Raw genomic sequence first — 22,810 nt, 5'->3', positions numbered from 1 at the left:
TTGTCAAGTTAGTTAACCAAATACAAACTATTTCTCACAATATTTTTTTGAAAAGCATTTTAACATACTGTTATCCAAAGAGAGTTTAAGAGAACTCATTATAAGAACTGAGTCACAGACCAAATTTGTTATTTGCCAAGACTATTCGAACATATGCGGCGCGAATTGTTGGTAGGGAGCGCTTTCTCTCGAATGGGGCCCTACACTATGTGAATCCGGATATAGTCGAACTCCAATGCGAGTATCGAATATTGGATAAGAAACAAAAAAAAATATTCGAACATTGCGTTTTTACTAAATCAATAAGTGCAAAACAATGTCTTTCATACATTGATCACTTAACTATAATTAAGTGATATGTATTCTCGTTTTAAGTAGCATTTAATTAGAAAAAAAAAATATCACAGACGAATAAAGAATAAAATTATACCTTTTTTGTGACTATCCAAGGCTTTAAAAGATATAGTTTTCCAATATATAGTTCACAAATACCGTGCTATAAAACTTGCTGTTTATACGATACCGATAAATGCATCACATATGTAGAATTTCACTTAACTAAGATTAATTAATATTTAATCTCTCTTCAATTTATTATTTAACTAATAAAAATTATATGGTTCGAAGCAACACACTAAGCATGAGTAAATCTTTGCCAATATATTGTCATACATACATGAACCAAAAGATCAAGATTAACATTAGTTGTTTCACATTATTTCACTTAATTAGGACCTTATCTCTCGACTCTCTCATCAATCCAAGTCCTCATATCAGCTAAAACAAGATTAGAAGCTTCATCAGGTTCACCTTGAATGAAAGAATGATACATTCCATCATAGAGCTTAAGGGTCTTGTCCTCACTGCTTGCTTTGTTGTACAACATTTTCGAGCCAGTGGGACATGTAACACCATCTGAAGTCCCATGTACTGTCAAAAATGGAGTTATTACCTTATGAAAATTATTTTGCACATATTTACATTGCTTCTCAATTTCCCTCATAGTTCCAACCCTTGGTTTAATTTCCTGTATATCTTCTTGGATTACGTAAGATTATTTTCAGTTTCTTAGGGTCTCTGATTGACTTTACCACCATTTTCTTGTCTGGCATTTGTTTAACCAAAAAAGTGTTAAACCCTTTAGTTAAACTAATTAATAGAGATAGAAGGTAAATCTTAGCCTAAAATAATTAACTCTAGATCTAAATATATTGAGTACATAAATCGAAGAAGAACAAACTCGAGTAATATTTCTTAAGGCCATTATCATACATCAAATGTAAATGATAAGCTTACATCTTTGACAGGTTTGCACCATAATTGTAAAAGCATAGAAGGAGAAGCGAGAAAGCTGTTGATGACTAAGAGATCCCCCCTTGTTGATTCTATGGTGATGACTATAAAAATTGTAGCCAGATCTGGGCTCAGATGCCCTTTTAACGATCTCCCGCTTCTCTATATATATTAACAATTTTCCCTTTTATCCAATGGTCTTTGACCGTCGCTATTTCTCATGACTTTATCCTTCATTACTTGCCCAAACATTACACTTGTTCTGCGATGTAAGCTTTCTCATGGCTTGATCTCGGCAGTGACCGTGATACCCGTCGGCGTTACGCCTCGTGGGCACGACCATTACTGGGTTGACCTCTTACCGTTCCCTTTAATGATAACCATCTGGTGGTCAGATTTTGACACATATAGTTAGTCCCTCCGCCCGTTGGGGTCGTCTTTTGGCGAGCTCAATGGGTGGACCCTATGGATTCAAGAGTTAGGAGAAATCTGGTCATTATACGAGGACGGGGTTCTCATGGCGAGGTGGCGAGGTGATGCTTTAAGGACTTTATCGGACTGTTACGCCAGTTCAGAGATGGATCGTCACGTCGATTCAAGGTACCATAAATGCCCGTTATGTGTCATTATGGCGCATGTTTCCCAGGCACCGTATCGTTTCCTTTGCCCTTTCATCTTTTTGATTGGCGGCTCTCGGGTTCCCTGCTCAGGACATTTGTGTTCCTATAAATATGGGAAACCCACCATTTGGTTGTTACACTTTTCGATTTACCTGAGGAATTTTGCAAACTTCCACCTTCTTCAGTATTCCACACTTCTGCTTTGATCAGAATTTGACAAGACCATCCTCTCTATTCCTTCATCACTCTTGTTTATTTCTATCAAGCTAGAAAAATGGCTGGTATTTCTTCCTAGACTGACAGATCCATCGAAGTTCCGGTACCGGAAAATCTATTCCTTCTTGGAAAGGGAATAGAGGTGACAAAAGATGAGGGATTTTCAACAGTGGCTGAGATATTACCCCGTCTCGGGAAATTATGGACTGACTTTAACACCCCTGCCAGAGATGAACCGGAACGTGTCCCTTCCACCATGGATGAAGCGGCGATTACGGCGCTCAAGGCTATGTGGGGAATTCCAAATCATATCGAAATGGTACCGACAGCGGGGACGGACATTGTACATTTGCACCGCCTGGGGTATTGAACATTTTATGTGTATCTTTTTTTTGTCGGATATACGCTTCATCTCCCCTCTCTAGTGGTAGAATTCTGCCACTTCTACGAAGTGTTCCCGGCTCAGCTCTCACCGTACTCATACAAGCTCTTCCTCATACTCATCAAGTATGTGGAGCTCGCCGGTCGAGGGATTACTTTGGGGCACATTTTTCATATTTTTGCCCCTAAATTGTTTCGTGGAACGATGATCCACATGCGCCATCGAGGAACCAAGAGTTTGGTGGTGAAGATGGACGATAAGGCTAATCGCCGCTTCTCGGAAAGCTATTTGTATATGCAGACAGAGCTTCTTGTGGCGGACTCGGCAGGCTTCCCTGAGACGTGGAACTTCACTCGTAAATTTTCCTTTGTTTATTTTGCGATTCTCCTTAAGGTGGTCGTCGATCGTTTTTCTCTAGGTAATATTGCTAAGGACTTGTTTTTGTTTTTGCAGTCGAGAGACTACCTCCCCCGATAGTTGATGACATCTACGAGTGGGTGAACGCAATTCTTCCCCATAAATGGGGATTCATAAATGGGCGTCCTTCTACGAGAAATATGGGCGTAAGCCTCTCACTGGTGAGTCGACCCTCTGCAATTTTTCTTTTTGCTTTACCTCATGGTTTAATCTTGTCGTTGTATGATCGTTTTTCTTCGTTGACAGGGAGAGCGCAAAGGACGAGGGCTCCTCTGCTCATATTCCGTCAACCGGTGCCGCTTGCCTGGCCTGCACCGAGGGCCACTATCCGGCCTGCATCAAGAGCTACTACCCAATCCACGCCTGCGGCCGGAGCTGTGTGCGGGGAGGCTACTCCTCAATCTGAGACTTCGGTGTCTACCATCCGCTCAACGGGCAAATATTCCCGTGCTTGCAATGGAGAATCCCCATCAAAGAGACGACGAGTGGCATTGGAAGTGGCTCTTCAAGTCAAAACATCTTCGAGGGGCGACCTTTCCTTGGCGGTGCCCGAAATTGACGGTGGTGCTAACCCGGCCGTAGAGGCTAGACCCATTGTGAGCGGTCAACAGAATGATGTGGCGGAGAGACGGAGTCCCGAGGCTATCGGTGTTGTCTTGGGTGGCCTTTCGTCATCCCGGCCGAATTGTATTTCTTCTTCGGTCGAAGAGAGGGGAAAGGGCATCGTGGTCGATGATTACGAGTCTGAATCAGACCTTGATCTTGACGACGTTAGGATGTTTGAGGAGGGCTTTACCCGAATTATGGTAACAGCGGGAGGTCCTTCCCGAATACTCAAAATTCTGTCGGACCTTAATCTTCTGCGAGACACGACGGATTTTGTGATGCAGTTCGACCTTCTATACTCTACCGTAGAAAGCGGAGCTCTTCAAGACGTTAGCGACACTGAATTGTCACGTGGTGTATCCGAGATGGGCCTAAGGGTAAGTTTATCTTCCTTGTTTGTTCCCACCTTTTGTGGCCTTGATATTTATTGACTCTTTTCTTTATTTTCAGTCTTACATGCTGGAGATTGAGAGTGCTCGCAGGGCCGAGACTCGGGCCAAGATTTTTCTGATGATGCTTGAAAAGTATCGGCAGTATCGCAACAAATTCCGTGAGATGCATGAGCGGCTTAGGGCGAGTACTGACGCCCAGTCCATCGGAGAGGAGTTGGAGAAAATGGATCAGGAGCTGATGTAGTCCATTCGCTGATGTAGTGAGCTCGAAGAGCTGCTCCGTACCAAGGACTAAGAGCTTGAGTTGGGAAAGGGGGTCGCTCCGGAGTGCGAGCATCTTCAGGCAAAGTTGTTTTTGTTGCAAGCTGAACTTGATCAAAATGCCACTAAAGTTAAAGCTTTGAATGCAGAATGGGTGAGGAAGTTAGCCGAGCTGGAGAGAAAAGTGGCCGAGGTGGAAAATGCCGAGAATTCTCGGGCATCGGCTTTGGCGAGAGCAGCGGTGCTGGAGGACACTATCCGCGTCCTCAGATCTGAGCAGGAGTTTGAGAGATCAACGAACACACTGAGGGAGGCGAGGCTCGAAGAGCGCATCAGCAAAATTGACCGGGAAGCTTTAAACTTGGGAGACCGGGTCGCGACCCTCGAGGCTAAAAAAGCGTAATTACTGGCTCAAGTTGAATCTGCTTTCGCTGTTGTTCCTCATTACTTGCATGAGTTATGGGTCCATTCTGAGGCCCAACGAGACATATACAAGGGTTTATGGGAGGCAGGCAGTGTTTTCGAAGCTGCTTTCGAAGAAGCTCGGGCGAACGCATGCAAGGCTCCTATCAACTGCGACTACGACCCCGCAACACTAGAGGTTGGCGAGGACACTGATGTTGAAGAGGGGTTTCCTGAAGACAACGATGGGGAGAACGATGGCGATGAGGCTGAGTGAAAGTTACTCTTTTTTTTCTTTTTGTTGTTCATCTTCGTCTTCTTTTTTTGGGCTTGTTTTGGCCTTTTGTAAGGTGCGGCTATTGCGCATGTATATTTAAATAAAATAGTTGGTTCGCCTTTGTGTATCTGTTGATTCTCTTTTTCTTTTCCTCGTTCGTTGGATATCTTTTTGTTTTGGCGTAGACCTTTGGGTTCTCCCCTTTTTTTTTGCGATGAGTCCCTGATATTTTCGATTGGGAGTCTGATCCTGCCCAGATCGAGTAGGATCTCGTCGCATGAGTCTGAATGAAGTCACTTTGGATCTTCAGATCTGGGCAAGGTTAACTTCTGATTTTCCGACTTAGGTGGAATCATCCTTGGTTCAAACAAGGTTGAATTCGGATTCGTCATTTTGGACGAAGTCACTTTCTACTTAAGCATTCGAGTGGTTTTGAATTTAGACTTATCGACTTAGGTGAAGTCAACTTTTTCATATGTATTCGAGTGGGGTCAAACTTGGAATTGCCATCTCGGGCGAAGTCTGACTTGTGTTCGAACGAGGTCGAACTTGGAGTTGTCGTCTTGGGCGAAGCCAATTTCTGACTCATATTTGAACGAGTTCGAACTCTTTATTTTATTTGATGGTAGCGGGTGGCTTTAAAGGTGTTATTCTGAGTGATGTTGTATTGTGACCTATTTGCTTTGACGACGGTCGGTGGACATAAGGTGTTATTTCGAGCAAGGTCGAAATGGTAACACGTTGTATGTTTGACATGATATTATGTACACCTATACCTATACATGACACGATATTTATATGAATGTGCATGACATTATAAATGTTTCAGAATTTATAAAGATATTCAGATTTACAGATGGATTTCTTATTTTCATGTTTTATCTATGTCTTGTACGTATTGATTTTCATGCCTTACATACTCAGTACATTTTTCGTACTGATGCCCTATTTCATGGGACTTGCGTTTCATGCCCGTAGGTGCAGGTAGACAAGCTGACGGTCCCCCTTCTTAGGATCCTTGATCAGCGAGAGTTGGCGTGCTCTACTTGATCCGGAGCTGCTTTTGATTTGGTACAATATGCTTATATATATAGGTATGATATGGTTCAGTCTCGTCTTTGTCCAGTTGTATTTCTATTAGAGGTCTGTAGACAGTTATGTACAGTTGGTTAGTGTGTGGCCTTGCCGACTTTCAGTTTTGGGTATATAGGTTTCTATCGCGGCCTTGTCGGCTTGCCCACTGTAATCCGCACGTACATGTATATATGTCTTTTGGACAGGTTTCCTTAATGTATGTTATTATCGTAATTCAGCGGATGTTAATCAGGTCTATAGCTTAGATGCATGCTTAGGGGTGTTTGACAGGTAGGACTCGGGCACCTGTCGCAGCCCTTTGGTTTGGGTCATGACAAAAGTGGAATCAGAGCAGTTCTGTCCTAGGATTTTCTACAGACCGTGTCTATTAGAGTTTTGTTTATGGGTGTGTTGTGCACCACACTTATAGATATGAGGCTACAAGACATATAGGATGTTATCCTCTCTGTTTATCTTAGATCGTGCGAGATAAGAATTCATGTTCCTAATAATATGTTACGTTTTTAGCGATGCCTCCGAAGACTACAACTACCCAGAAGGGAAAGTCCATGGCTGGCGAGACTACTAGTTGAGTGCCACGAGTTACCAGGGCTCGAGGAGAGTCTCATAGTGAGATTCCATCTCAGACTTCACATACCGCGCCCTTTCCAGAAGAGCTCTGAGGGGCACCAGCTCCAACGCCCGCCCCTATACGTCCAACTCCTCAGCCAGATGTACCGGGTCAGGAGATGAGAGATGCTATTCAACTATTAACCCGATTAGTAGCCATGCAGGCTCGGTGTCAGGAGGTAGGTATTGGTCATGTAGATAGGTCCGTCAGTGCGAGAGTTCGTGACTTCTTTAATTTAGACCTTCCGGTATTCACTGGAGCAGATCCAAATGAGGACCCTCAGGTATTTATTGATAGAGTGTAGAGGACGTTAAGGGTAATGAAGGCCATTGCGACTGAGTCAATGGAGCTAGCTTCTTATAAACTCTGAGATATTGCAGTTATTTGGTACGAGTCTTGGGAATTGTCCAGAGGTGAGGATGCCCCTCCAGCAGTATGGCAGGATTTTACAGAAGCTTTTCTTCATCATTATCTGCCACCAGAACTTATACGGGCCTGAGTTGATAGGTTTTTGACCCTTCGACAGGGTAACATGAGTGTTCGGGAGTATAGTCTTTAATTTGATTCATTGGATAGGTATGCTCCCACTATTGTATCTAAGATGGAGGATCGGGTTCACCGATTCGTGATGGGATTAGAGTTGTACTTGCTTAACGATTGTATGTCGGTCTCACTCAGACGGACATGGATATTTCTCATATTCAGGCGTATGTTCAGGGTGTAGAGGAGCGTAATCAGAAGCAGAAGCAGAAGATGGATCGTGAGCATGATAGGGCCCAGAATAAGAGAGCGAGGTCTTCGGGTCCTTCTGGTGAGTTTCGAGGTGGTCAGAGGCAACAATACCTGAGGTATCAAGCCCATCCATTGGCTAGCGCACCCCCTCAGTTTGGCGGCAAGAGAATTGATTGTTCCACATATTCAGGGTCTGGTCAGAATTTTAGGGCCTCAGGTTCTCAATATAGGGAAGAGTCAAGTCAGATGAGGCCGCCCATGCCACGATGTGCTCAGTGTGGTAAGAAGCATGTCAGGAAGTACCGTATGGGACTGTATGTTTGTTATACTTGTGGTTATCCGGGCCACGTTATGAGGGATTGTCCGGCGAGGGGTGATACAAGCATAGCTCAGCCAACAGGATTTGTAGCTGGTTCGTTATCATCAGTACGCCCCTTGGGAAAGGTTCACAAGCACCAGTGAGTTGCGGTAGAGGCAAAGGCAGAGCATCTAGCTCAACGTTCCTCAGAACCGCATTTATGCATTGGCAGGACGACAGAACCAGGAGTCATCGCTTGATGTTGTTACAGGTATATTATTAGTCTCCTCATATGATGTATATGCATTAATTGACCCAGGTTCCACTTTATCATATGTTACTCCATTGGTGGCTAGTAAGTTTGGAATAAAACCTGAATTGGTTAAACCTTTTGAGGTATCTACATTTGTTGGGACTCAGTGATAGCTAAGCGAGTATATAGGGGTTGTATAATATTAGTTCATAGTCGAGCTACCGTAGCTGACCTAATCGAGTTGGATATGGTAGAATTTGATGTTATAATGGGTATGGATTGGTTGGCTTATTGTCATGCCAACGTTGATTGTAGACCAAAGATAGTCCATTTTCCATTTCCAGAGGAGCCTGTTTTGGAGTGGAAAGGTAATACAACATTGTCGAGAGGAAGATTTATTTCCTATCTCAAGGCAAGGAAGATGATTAGAAAGGGCTGTATTTATTACTTAGTTTAGGTTTAGTATGTGAAAGTAGAGTCACCAACCATTCAGTCCATCCCTGTGGTTAATGAGTTTCCCAATGAGCTTCCAAGTTTTCCGCCAGAGCGAAAAATTAAGTTTGCTATTGACCTACTACCGGATACTCATCCATATCCATTCCTCCCTATAGAATGGCCCCCACTGAGCTGAAAGAGTTAAAGGAACAACTAAAGGACTTGCTTGAAAAAAGCTTTATCAGGCCTAGTACATCACCGTGGGTGGCACCTGTGTTATTTGTGAGGAAGAAAGATGGTTTCTTACGGATGTGTATTGATTATAGACAGTTGAATAAAGTGACAATCAAGAATAAGTACCCGCTCCTGAGGATTGATAATTTATTTGATTAGTTGCAAGGTGCCAAGTGTTTTTCAAAGATAGACTTGAGGTCCGGGTACCATCAGGTAAGGGTTAAGGAGGAAGATATTCCGAAGACAACATTCAGGACCAGATACGGCACTTTGAGTTTCATGTTATGTAGTTAGGTTTGACTAATGCCCCAACAGTATTCATGGATTTGATGAACCGTGTGTTCAAGCCCTTTTTAAATTTGTTCATAATTGTTTTTATCGATGATATATTGGTGTATTCTCGTTTAGAGGCTGAGCATGCAGATCATCTACGTACTATGCTTAGAGTTCTACAAAAAGGAAAGTTGTATGCAAAATTCTCTAAAAGTGAATTCTGGTTGAACTTTGTAGCTTTCCTTGGGCATATCATTTCGGGTGAAGGCATCCGGGTGGATACACAAAAGATTGAGGCAGTAAAGACTTGGCCTAGACCCATGACACCGACGAAGATTCGTAGCTTTCTCGGTTTGGTAGGTTATTACAGGAGATTTGTAGAGGGATTTTCTTCCCTTCAACACCTTTGACAAAGTTGACTCAGAAGGGAGCAAAGTTTCAATGGACCGATGCTTACGAACGGAGTTTCTACGCATTAAAGGACATATTAACTTTTGCACCGGTTCTAATGCTCCCAGAAGGGACAGATGGTTATGTGATCTATTGTGATGCTTCGGGCGTTGGGTTGGGTTGTGTACTGATGCAACATGGTAAGGTTGTAGTTTATGCTTCTAGACAACTGAGAAAGCATGAGAAGAATTACCCGACCCACGATTTAGAGCTACCCACAGTGATTCATGCACTAAAGATGTGGAGGCACTACTTTTATGGCATTCATGTTGATATCTACAATAGCCTCCAGTATATCTTCAAGCAAAAGGAATTGAATTTACGTCAAAGAAGATGGTTGGAGCTGAATGTGGTAGTCGATGCCCTCAACCATAGATCGATGGGTAGCCTGTCATATTTACAGCCAGAGAAGAGGGGAATAGCCCATGAGATTCATCAGCTAGGCAGTCTTGGAGTTCGGTTGCTAGACTTAGGTAATATTGGAATTACTACTCAGGATACGGCAACATCCTCTTTAGTAACTGAAGTAAAGAAATACCAATATGAGGATCCCGTGTTAGTTCGTTATAGGGATACCACCCCTCAGAAGGAGAAGACATTATTTGAAATTACAAGGTCCTCAAATATCAAGGACGATTATGTGTCCCTAATGTTATAGGGTTGCATCAGCAGGTTATGGGAGATACTCACTATTCTCGTTATTCTATCCATCCCGGAGTGACAAAGATGTATCATAATATCAGGGAAGTATACTGGTGGGATGGAATGAAAAAGGATATAGCAGGGTTTGTTGCTTAGTGTCCTAACTATCAGCAGGTTAAGATTGAGCATCAAAAACCCGGTGGATTATTGCAGGCTATGAAGATTCTGACTTGGAAATGGGAAATAATCAATATAGATTTCATCATAGGCTTACCTCGTACCCAGCATAAGTTCGATTTGATATGGGTGATTGTTGATAGGCTTACAAAGTCGGTCCATTTTCTGCCCGTTAGGACTACATATTCTGTAGAGGATTATGCAAGGCTTTATATTAAGGAGATAGTACGACTGCATGGTGTCCCTGTATCTATTATCTCGGATAGAGGAGCTCAATTTACAGCTAACTTTTGGAGGTCCTTCCAAAAAGGATTAGGGACTCAGGTAAGTCTTAGTACAACATTTCATCCCTATACCGACGGACAGGCTGAGCGTACTATTTAGACACTTGAGGATATGTTACGGGCTTGTGTGATAGACTTCAAAGGTAGCTGGGATGATCATCTGCCGCTTATTGAATTTGCATATATAATATCTACCATTCCAGTATTCAGATGGCTCCATACGAATCTCTTTACGGATGGAAGTGTAGGTTGCCTATAGGGTGGTTCGATGTTGGGGAAACTACGTTAGTAGGACCAGAATTGGTACAATAGGCAATCAAGAAAATTAAGCTTATACAGGAAAAGCTATTAACAGCTCAAAGCCGTCAGAAGTCTTATGCGGATAATCGATGGCGAGACTTGGAATTTTAGGTTGATGATTGGGTATTCCTAAAGGTATCATCGATGAAAGATGTTATGAGGTTCGGTAAGAAAGGAAAACTTATCCCTCGGTACATTGGACCATATAGGATCATACGCAAGGTAGGCTAGGTAGCATATGAGTTAGACTTGCCTTCGGACTTGGAGTCTGTACATCTAGTCTTTCATGTATCTATGCTCCGTAAATGTATCGAAAATCCTTCCATAATTGTGTCAGTTGACGACGTTCAGGTCACAGAGCAGCTATCATATGAAGAAACTCCCATTGCTATACTAGACAGGCAGGTTCGGAGATTGAGAACTAAAGACGTAGCTTCGGTAAAAGTACTTTGGAGAAACAACAATGTGGAAGAAATGACTTGGGAGGCCGAGGAAGACATGAAGTCTAGATATCCCTACTTATTTCCTCCTCCAGAGAAGGGTTCGATAGAGACATCACAACCTTAAGGTATGTGTACAGATTCTTGTGTTAGTTATTATCATTGGTCGTGTGAGGCCATTATCGTTATTGATAATGGTGGTCCCATATGGCATTAAATTATTGAGTTTCTACAGGAAGCATTGGTAGTAGTATTGTTACAAAGGCGACTCTGCCAAAGTTATATAGATCCCAGGGGGTTAAAACATTCGAGGACGAATATTTCTAGGGGGGGAAGGATGTTACATCTCGCGTTTTCGTACGTTAAAGGTTCGTCTTTAGCTAATCGACGTAGACTCGGGGATGAGATTATCTCGAGGTTAACATATTTATGCTATTTATAACAAGCGATAAGTAAGTGTCATGAAGTCTAAAAGGGTACACAAATTAAGAAAATGACTTTCGTTGAAGGTTGTCGATTTTGGATAAAATACGGGTCGAGCGATAATAATCGATATTTATGGACTAGTATCATACAAGGTACCATATGACCGTGATAGTATGATGTATAAAGTATAGTAAAAATGAGTTGTATTTTTAGGTAATTTGAGATAATTCTTAATTATGCGGGTAATTGATTAATTATCGGGTAACGAGATATTACCTAGTTAATTAATAAATTAGTGGAGAATAATTAAATTCTCCCCCCCCAACGTGGAAAACTTCCTAAGCTCCCTATATGACTAATAATAAGAATGAGTAAGGTGTCACACCTTAAGGTGACACTAATCTTTCAATGGGGGACCCACCTAAACTAAAGATAACAATCTAAGAAAATTAAAATTCATTCATTACCCCTCTTTTGAAGGAGTCCATCAAATTCTAGGAAATTATGTTTCAAATTAAATAGTCCAGCAAGATTCTTTTGCATAAAAAGCACGTTCAACTTTTCTAAAATGCAAATGCATATTATATAACCTATAAGTTGTGCCCAAGCTTTCAAATTAACGTGAGATTTTGCAATATTAACGGAGTATGGTGTAATCTTTATCAAGCTAATCGACTCAGGTATATTAAGGCTATCCCTTCTATCTTTTTGGCTTGATCCAAGTTATACGGAAGAAACGATAAAACACACAATTTTCATAAATGACTTTATTCATAGAAATACTAGGGGTCTCTGTGTTCTTGATTCCCCATGTGACATATTATTATATCTTCTGTTCATGGGTCTTAAAATAATACACAGTTGATAAAGTTTATCCGAAAAGATACTGAGATTTTTAACATATTTTCATGCATTTTATTCATTTATGCATGTACATTAACCCATGATCAGACGACTGTATATGTGATATGGGAAAAAGGTTACGACTTCATATACGCACTACTACCTAATCAGTTGGTATATGTTGATGATATTGCCCACAGTGGCCGAGACGATATGATGGGATACCCTCAGAGGCTTGATGATATTATGTACACCTATACCTATACATGACACGACATTTATATGCACGTGCATGACATTATAAATGTTTCAAAATTTACTAAGATATTTAGATTTATAGATGGATTTCTTATTTCCATGTTTTATCTATGTCTTTTATGTGTTGATTTTCATGCCTTACATACTCAGTACATTTTTCGTACTGACGCCCTATTTCATGGGGCCTGCATTTCATGCCCGCAGGTGCAGGTAGGCAAGCTGATGGTCCCCCTTCTTAGGATCCTTGATCAGCGAGAGTTGGCGTGCTCCGCTTGATCCGGAGCTGCTTTTGATTTTGGTACGATATGCTTGTATATATATATATGTGTGTGTGTGTGTGTGTGTGTGTGTGTGTGTGTGTGTGTGACGTGGCTCAATCCTGTTTTTGTATCGTTGTATTTCTATTAGAGGTCTATAGACAGTTATGTATAGTTGGTTAGTGTGTGGCCTTACCGACTTTCAGTTTTGGGTATATAGTCATCTATCGCGGCCTTGTCGGCTCGCCCACTGTAATCCGTACGTATATGTATATATGTCTTTGGGACAGGTATCCCTCATATATGTTATTCCTGCAATTCAGCGGATGTTAATCAGGTCTATAGCGTATTTGCATTATTAGGGGTGTTTGACAGGTAGGATTCGGGTACCCGTCGTAGCCCTTCGGTTTGGGTCGTGACAGTCAAGGTGTTATTTCGAGAAAGGTCGAAATGGTAACCCATTGTAAGTTTGAGCGAGGTCGAATCCTTCTATTGACGAGAGCCGTTGGCCATAGGGATGTTATTTCGAGCAAGGTTGAAGTGGTAACTCGTTGTAAGTTCGACCGAGGTCGAACCCTTCTTTTGATAACGGCCATTGACCATAGGGGTGTTATTTCGAGCAAGGTCGAAATGGTAACCCGTTGTCTCATTGTTATGTATATTTTTGGAGAACTTTATGCATCGTTGTGCTATTTATGTGTGCGTCAGGGTGAGCCCCGGTGTGCTCAGCTTTGTTTTTACTAGAGAATACTGGGCGTTCCTTGGGTGACTCCCGATTTGCTTTATTTTGCTTTCATTGGAGAATACTGTGCGTTTCCTGAGTGAGTCCCAGTTTGCTTAATTTTGGTTTCATTGGAGAATACTACGTGCTTCCTAGGTGAGTCCCAGTTTGCTTAATTTCGCTTTTATTGGAGAATACTGCACGCTTCCTGGGTGAGTCCCAGTTTGCTTAATTTCGCTTTTATTGGAGAATACTGCACGCTTCCTGGGTGAGTCCCAGTTTGCTTAATTTCGCTTTCGTTGTAGTTTTTTTATAGTTGTTCTGTACCGAGCCATTTTCGTTATTCGTGATATCCTGCGGTTTGGGGGGTTTTGCTTGGTCATTACTTGTGGGGCTATATGCTACGGAACCATCTCCGGGGGTGTTTTGGAGGCGTTGGTCCCTCGCTCGCTTACCTATGCGAGTGCTCGCGTTCCTGTTTGATCCAACAAAAGAGTGAAGATAAATCAAACTGAAATTGTCTGTTACCTCGACCCAACAAGCTAGTGAAAGAAGGAGCGACGTTGTAGGGTTACTCTCTCCGCCTAGTGCTCGAATAGTGGTTTTAGATTTGGCGGCTGTGCTCGGCTTCATTGTTAATAGGGTCTAGGCTTCTCACGGGTTGGGCCCACCTCGCTCGCTGAAGTGTTGAAATCGAGTCCCCATTCGACCTCGTCCGATTTGCACAAACAACAAGGGAAAATAGGGCAAGATGTGCCCTCTCTTTCAAAAGACCACACAACAAGCTGTCGTCCCTTCCCAAGGGGTGGGAATACGGGTTAGTATATAAGGTAGACACGTCAAATAGGGTTGTGGCAATGACGGACAATCGCGATCCTATTTTAAACATACATATGTCGTGCCAAACCCATTGTTACATGTGAGACGTGGGTTTTGCATAGACATTGGTTATAACTTCTATTTTATGTAGCAATCTGACCTAGATTGTCATCTTGAAGGATTATCTATCGCTCTTTCGAGTCGGTGTTTGTGCTTGATCGCTGCCAACTCAACACTACACTAAGGTAGGAAGAGCGGGTCGCAATAACTTTTACCCGATATGAAGGTCGGGATCGAATTCCTCAGGGAGCTAGTAGTGGAGTTGGATTGTCTGTCTATCCTAGAGATGTGTTTGTACTCCTAATGTCACTTCAAACATTTTTGGGTTTTCAAATTATAACTATTTTTGTAAAACTATTGATTAACACTAAATTATGCTACGAGAATATTGCTAAGTTGTATCTAATGGAATGAAGGGCACTAGGGTTGTGACACTACCTAGGTGGCTAATTAACGGGTAGATGTTACTAAGGTTCGATTGACATAATTGGGGCTTATGCTATAACCGTTGCACAATTTTACCCACTCTCACACCTCTCGGTAGAGAAAGTGACTTTGCCCAATTGACTTTCTCGAGACCAAATGGGTAGGTAAATTAGACCAAGCAACTAGGGTTCAAGTAGGGTAATTACTCTCTCGAGGTTTAACCTGTTAATTGAGACTATCATTTCTCATGAGTCCACTCTAATTCCTTGTTGGGTCAATTTTAGGGTTATAGACTCTCTTTCTCAAGAAGAGTTAAACCCAAAAAGCTTGAATCAGTGTTTGCAATCACCAATTCTAGATTAAAACATAAAATCAACCCAAATAGCAAACACCCATAGTCAATCTAACACTAGATGGCAACATCGATCAATTACCCACACTAGGGTTGAGCCACAACACTAGCTAATGGGTTTAGCTACTCATGCTAGATAAAGAAATTGAATAAATAGATGAAGAACTAAGCATATTAATTAATTGCTAAAATTAAATTGCAAGAATTTCTCGTAAATGTAAAGCAAAAGTGCCAAAAATAGCTACAAAATACGTTCTCACGAGCGTAGCTTTGTACTGATGTATCTGATTACCTAAAAAATGGTAAAATGTTCTATTTTATACTAGGCTAGAAAAACTGGACAAAAATACCCTTGCGAGGTTAGTGCGGGCCGCATTAAATGGACCGCGGCTGCACTGGGCTTACTTCTGCTTCTCTGAACTTGGATTCCGCGGACTGCATAAAACGGCGCGGCCGCGGAGGGAGCTGGCGTGGTCCGTGCAACCACGACCGCGGACCGCATGGCACTGGCTTTGAAAACTTCATCTCTCTGAATCTCATGACCTCGGACGCACAAAAGAGTAGTGTGGTCGCGGAGCCTTCACCGCGGTCCGCGAGATGTGTACCGCGGCCGCGCTTCTTCTAGCCTGATTCACCAACTTTCTGAACCACCTAGTGCGGCCGCATTCCATTTTGCGCGGTCCGCACTAGGCCTTCTTTTCTTAAATTTCTTGGTCTTTGATACTTGAGCAGGTTTCACTCTTTTTTGAGCCGATCTTTGATATTTCGTCACTTTGTCGATCAAACCTACGATCAAGCACCACTTGTGAGCCTTTTAGGACTATTTTGTAACAATATATAATCAAAGCATAGGCAAGTAGGGGCATAAAACATGTTAAAATCCTAACTTATCAACTCCCCCAAACTTAAACCTTTGCTTGTCCTCAAGCAAACAAAATAAGACCCACCCCTAAATGGAAAATCCAAGTAATTCCAGCTGTTCTAAAGTAACCTCAACGAGCATCAATTGGGACTAATAATTGCCCTCAATACGAATGGATCATTAACAGAATTTAAACTTTGAAAAACTATGGATCAAGTGTGACACAAGAGCATCAAGAATTGACTCATTACATTAAAGAACTCTCTCAATTACTTTGGTCGCTGTGGACCCCAAACTCACACATCCTCAACTCTCCCTAAGCAAACCTCGCCTTTTTAGAGTATAAGCACACAAACCAAGGTTAATGGGAAGTCACTCGTCTCTCTCAAGGAAAGGTCATAAGTCCGGCTCTAAGTACCATATGATTGACCCTCATGTAAGTATCCACTAATGCGAGCGTCATCCAACTCAAGATCATATAGGGCTTTTATGGAGTCAATGTGAAGGCTTTTGGTTCAGGGTAGGGAAAGTTGTTGGTCTATATGGGTTCCATCTTCCCTTAAGCACTTCTTTTGACTCATTCTGGCACAATTCTCTTTGACTCTTTGAGTATTCCACTTCTTTTCAAGGGGTTAGAGAGACACATTGTCACTCTTTCTTATGCAATTCAAAGCATTTCTCCTTTTTCTACTTTTTCCACACCTTTTTCACTTTTGTTTTTCTTGAATCCCGTTTTATTCTTTGCACATTGGGCTTTCTTTTAGTCTTTTTCTTTTCTTTCTATTTCATCGCCTTCCTTTCCTTTTGCTTTTGTTCCTTTTACCCCTTTGTTTCTTTTCTTGTCTCTCCCCTCCAAACTTAGACTTTTTTCATTACTTAAGGGACGATTTGGGTGCCAAGAGAGGGTATAATTTAGAACGGGTATAGGCTTGTAGCATTGGTTCTTGAAAGAAAAAGGTTTAAGGTTCAAAAGGTTAGCTAAGGATTATATCATTGGTAGGCTATGGAATTGTTCGACTATTGTTTGGATCAAGTAGAGCCTATAATCACTTCTCAAATCGAATTTCACTCAAAATTTCGCCTCAACAAACATTCAGGGCAAGTTCTAGACCATTGGCTTGGGACTTGGACTCACAATTTGATTTCTTACCACACACACTCAAGGATTGCTAAAGATATAGAGTCGGGGGCCCACGACAATCTTAGACACGATTGAGCACACAATAGTCCCGAAAGACCACATGATGTTTGTTTGGTCAAAACAAGAGTCTCAAGGTCACTACTTTCACCATCCTAAACACAATCACTTGTCTTTGACCATGGGATCAAAGGAAAATGTATTAGGCCCAAGTGAAGCTTTGCTTGAGGTACCCTTAACTATAAACTACTAAAAATGAGGGAAAATAAAAAACGGATTCAAACCCTTAAGAAGGTTATCACACCATCCATCATCGGGAAGATCCACCCGGTTCGCATAATATTCCACCCTTGGAAAGAACCGTGGCATTAAGAAAACCAAGGTTTTATTGAAAGCGCCAAAACCGAAACAAAAAAAAGGCTGCGAGCCTATCTACTAAGCTAAGAATGAAAAATTTGTACGAAAATAGAAAATAGAATGAATATTTACAATAGGGTATTAGAATATACAACGGGGGATGAATATATATACAAAAATGTAACTTTATATATGTCACACCTCCTTTTTCCGCGCCCGAGGGGCGCAGGGGGAGTTTTTTCCAATTAAAGGACAATCGAAACGGGATTGGTTTAATTATTTCAGAGTCGCCACTTGGGAGATTTAGGGTGTCCCAAGTCACCAATTTTAATCCTGAATCGAGGAAAAGAATGACTCTATATTACAGTCTGCGTACCAGAAATCCGGATAAGGAATTCTGTTAACCCGGGAAAAGGTGTTAGGCATTCCCGAGTTCCGTGGTTCTAGCACGGTCGCTCAACTGTTATATTCGGCTTATTTATCTGATTTTAAATACAATTATGAACCAATGTGCCAATTTTAACTTTTTACCGCTTTATTATTGTTATTTCAAAAGAACGTGAACATCGCTTAAAACACGTCTTTGGATTGCGTCACATGAAATGCACCCACAATGCGGAACGCATTTTATTTGATGTTTTGAGATTTGGATTTGGGTCACATGAAATGCACACCCAAGTTTAAGAAAATAGATTATTAAACACGCGCCTAAAGAGACTATCGTGTTATTATTTTGGGAAGGCCGTGAAATTCGCTAAACGGCCCTCCTGAATTCTAAGTAATTTAAAACAAGTATTTACTGAGGGCCCCACAATTTGTATTTTTATTCGGCGAGGCTCATCTCATTCTTATTTTTTTTGAAGGAATTTGCAACGACGTGGAAATGCGTCTCGGGCCACGTCACAATCAATGTGCCCGTGAATAGAGACATATTTCGACTCCGTTGAGATTTGGATTTGGGTCACATAAATGTGCACCCGAGTTTAGGGAGATAACATTATTAAAGGCGCGCCTAAAGCAACTAGCGCATTATTATTTTTGGGTAGGGCCGTGAAATTTGCTAAACGACCCATCCCGGAATCTAAGTATTTAATACATATATTTTGTGAGGGCCCCGCAATTTGTCCCTTTTATTTGGCGAGGCTCGTCTCATTTTATTTTTTATTATTATTATTTATTATTTATTTATTTTTTATATTTTTAAAGGGATGCCATTTTTACGCTTTTAACCATACTAAACCTTACAGCTTCTTTACAACTAAAATCTCATAACTTGTTAGAAGTTTAATAAAAAGAGTTTTAGCGAATGAGTATTTCGGGAGTAGTAATAACATGTACTAATAATAATTTTTTTTGAATGAACTAAGCGAAGGAAAGGACGAACAAATTAACGTCAAACTTGTGTCATAGAACAACTAGTCAAACTTAATTAAATGACATCAAATAAACAAGAATCACATAACGCAAAATGAGCAAAAATGCATACGATGAAAACATAAGCAGAAAATTATCATACCAATTTCTATATTGCATCTTCGAACATTTAACGTAACATTTCCTTATCTAATACTTGAGGTTTACTAACCTTTGAACCTCGGCAAACTCAGGACGACAAACACGACCCCGACGGAACTCAAGCCGGACCTCACTGGACGAGGAACAACGACGAAACCTCGGACAAACACCTCGACGTACAGGACCTCGACGTACCGGACCTCGACGAACAGAAAGCTCGGACCCACAACTGTCAACGACCAGGGATTGTTTGGTTGCTGCTGTATTTTTCCGGCGCGACACCTGTGTACATGAAGCCGCAGTTGGAGGGGTCGTTTGGGCAGTTGATGAAGGGGGTGGTTGGACGACGCAGCAGCGATGGCTGCTGCTTGACGGGTGGTCGATGGGTGTTGCTGGGTTTTTGGTTGAGGTCGACGGGACTGGGGCTGCGACGGGGGGTGGGACTGACTTGTTGGTTACGACAGTGGGTGATGGGGAAGGTGTCGGTGATGGTGAATGAACTGGGTCGTTACTTGTAGTCGACGGGCAGTGGACGATAGACCATAACGACGAAGGCTAAGACGCGCAGCGGCAAACTGCTCGGAAATGCAGCCACAGCTGCTTGGCACGCAGCAACAGCTGCTTGGCACGCAGCAACAGCTGCTTGGCACGCAGCAACAGCTGCTTCGTTGGACTGAAAATGGTGAATCAACTACGGTCGGGGTTGTCCGGTGGTGTTCGCCGGTGAATGACAGTAGGGTTTTGCTTAGGTTTTTTCGGTCTTGAGGAAGGGAGGAAGACGATGGTGATCTTTTGTTTTCTGTTTCGGACGTGAGGGAGTGAAGGTTCTTGGCGACGAGGGTGGTTTCAGACGTTGGTGAAGGTGACGGAGGGAAATGGTTTCGACTCGTTTTTGGGGGCCCTCTGCGTAGGGTTCTGTCTTCTTCTTCTTAAAGAAGAAGATGAACAGTATTCCTTTTTCCAAAAAATTTTCCAAGTCCCCCCTTGTCAAATGTGTTTGTCCGTGTTTTGTAATGTTTTGCCAATAAAAATGAGCCCCACGCATGGTGGGGTTCAAGGTTTATGTCCCCCACTCGTGGTGGGGTTCCCCATGTGTCCTGGACACGGTTTATTATGGGTTAGGTCCGAAATTAGGCCTAAAACCGGGTAGTTTGAACCCGAATATTATTCTTTTGCCCGGACCCGAGAAATAGGAAAACGTTGCTTAACTAGTCCTATGTAAGCAAAATAGCTACTAAAATAAGACTAATTATTTAAAACAAAACTATATTATTTTCTTAATATTTTTTCAAGATTTAAAATAACTACAAAATATTAATAAAACTATTTTTTTGTAATTTTCGTTTTTTATATAAAGATAAAATATAAAGTAATATTTTTGTATTTTTCCAAAATTAAAATGACTATAGAATATTAATAAAACTATTTTTTTGTAATTTTCGTTTTTTAATAAAGACAAAAATATGAAGTAATATTTTTTGTATTTTTCAAAATTATAATGACTGCAAACATTAATAGAACTATATATATTTTTTGTAATTTTTGAATTTATATAAAGTACCAAAATAAAGTACAATTTTTGTATTTTTCAAGTTTATGAGAGATACATAAACTAAAATTTATATATATTTTTTTGAGCTTTTTCTTTTTGCAACGAAATAAAGTGAAAATAGTTAAAATAGCTATACTAGACCCAATTTCACATATTCACGCTAAAATGTGAAAATTCTCGGGGAGGGTCAAAAATCATGTGCTTACAGCTGCCCCTCTTTGACTGGAAACACGAAGAGTTTTCCGACAAAGAACGACTAGACGTGTTTTTGACCCGACCATTACTTGGACGGACTACACTTAAGGAAAGGCAGGGAATGTGACCGAGCCCTGGTATCTGAGCTGCCTACATATCCTTGGTTATACAGGAATCAGGCCACGTGTAGTTCGAGAATGGGAGAGATAGTGAAGTGTACCGAGGTGAAGAGCCGATCGAGGTGCCGTTCCGTTGAGGTTCCAGTCCGCGGTCCTGTCATTACAACAAAAATGAAAACTGAAAAAGACTAACTAAGCCTATCAGCTACTAGTTACAAGGATTTCTATCTCTAAGTCTTCTGAAACTTGATCTTGAGTCTTGAATGGTGCTTCATACAGACTTTGGATTTGAACCTTGACTTGCTAGTTGTAGGTGTTAGTTCTTGAGCAGACCACATCTGTTCTCCACTTCCGTAATTTGGGTTCTTTCCTTTTCCTCTTTTTTTCTCTTTTTTTTTCTTGTTTTTGTTTTTTGGTGACCAGCTTCTGTTGATCATCCCAGACTGTTGACTTGCATTCTTGAGGCGAGCTTCTTGTTGCTTCTATCTTGGATTGAGTGCTGGGGATTTTTGTTGTAACCTTCTGCTTTCCAGTGGGTCACTGCTTGATTTTGAAAAATGTTTCTCCGTTCTACAGGCGGACTCCTGACTTCTTCTATCTTCGACACACAACAACCTCCGTTCTACAGGCGGGTCCCTGACAATCAAAACAAACAAGACAAACAAAATTTCCTAACCCAGTTTGTACTGGGAAGATTTGTGAGTCGTTAGCAAAACTGTAACTCACTTACACCACTGATGCAATGATGAGAGTAAACTAAAGGCTAGGATGTGCATCTCCTATGAGTAAAACCAAAACTCTTGCTAGCAAATGTGTCTGCTAAAATAAAAACCTCAATGACTCAAACTAGAAAGTGTGTCTTCTATGGTTGAATCGGAATGAGCTAAACTAGGAAGTGTGTCTCCTAAGGGTGAAAACTTCAGTGACTAGAACTAGGAAGTGCGTCTCCTATGAATAAAATCTTGATTAGGAAGTGCGTCTCCTACGGGTAAACTTCAAAAAACTAGACTAGGAATTGTGTCTCCTATGGTCGAACTTAAAATGAATCAAACTAGGAAGTGCATCTCCTAGAGGTGAAATCTCAATTCCGGAAGTGCGTCTCCTGAAATAAAATATAATCTAAAAAGCCAAACTCGGGAGTGCGTCCCCTAAAGCAAAAGCATAACCTGAGTGAACCAGACTAGGAAGTGTGTCTCCTAAAATAAAATAGTCTTAGGAAGTGTGTCTCCTATGGGTGAAATCTTAATTTAGGAAGTGCGTCTCCTATGGGGTAAAAGTAGACTTAGGAAGTGCGTCTCCTGTGGGGTAAAACTAATCTTTAAGGAAGTGCGTCTCCTATTGGGTACAATAAACTTAGGAAGTGCGTCTCCTATTGGTAGAAATGAACTTAGGAAGTGCGTCTCCTATGGTAAAACTGAACTTTAGGAAGTGCGTCTCCTATTGGTAGAACTGAACTCAGGAAGTGCGTCTCCTATTTGTAAAACTGAACTTAGGAAGTGCATCTCCTATGGTAAAACTGAACTTAGGAAGTGCGTCTCCTATCGGTAGAACTGAACTTAGGAAGTGCGTCTCCTACTGGTAAAACTTGCTTAGGAAGTGCGTCTCCTATTGGTGAAACTTCTTAGGAAGTGCGTCTCCTATTGGGTGAAACTTCTTAGGAAGTGCGTCTCCTATTGGGTAAAACTGAACTTAGGAAGTGCGTTTCCTACTGGTAAAACTTGCTTAGGAAGTGCGTCTCCTATGGTGAAACTGAACTTAGGAAGTGCGTCTCCTATTGGTACAATAATCTTAGGAAGTGCGTCTCCTATTGGTGAAATTAAC

General features: G+C 41.5%; 1 pseudogene; it reads right to left on the bottom strand.

Annotated features, from left to right (window-relative positions):
• Positions 1–736: 736 nt before the first annotated feature.
• The window catches only part of LOC107825196 (caffeoylshikimate esterase-like), a 50,743-nt pseudogene continuing 28,669 nt past the window's right edge, over positions 737–22,810 (bottom strand).

The sequence above is a fragment of the Nicotiana tabacum genome, chromosome 20 (assembly GCF_000715075.1).
Source record: "Nicotiana tabacum cultivar K326 chromosome 20, ASM71507v2, whole genome shotgun sequence".
Lineage (NCBI taxonomy): Eukaryota > Viridiplantae > Streptophyta > Magnoliopsida > Solanales > Solanaceae > Nicotiana > Nicotiana tabacum.
The sequence above is the reverse complement of the archived record's forward strand: the minus strand, read 5'-3'. Positions and strand labels throughout refer to the sequence as shown.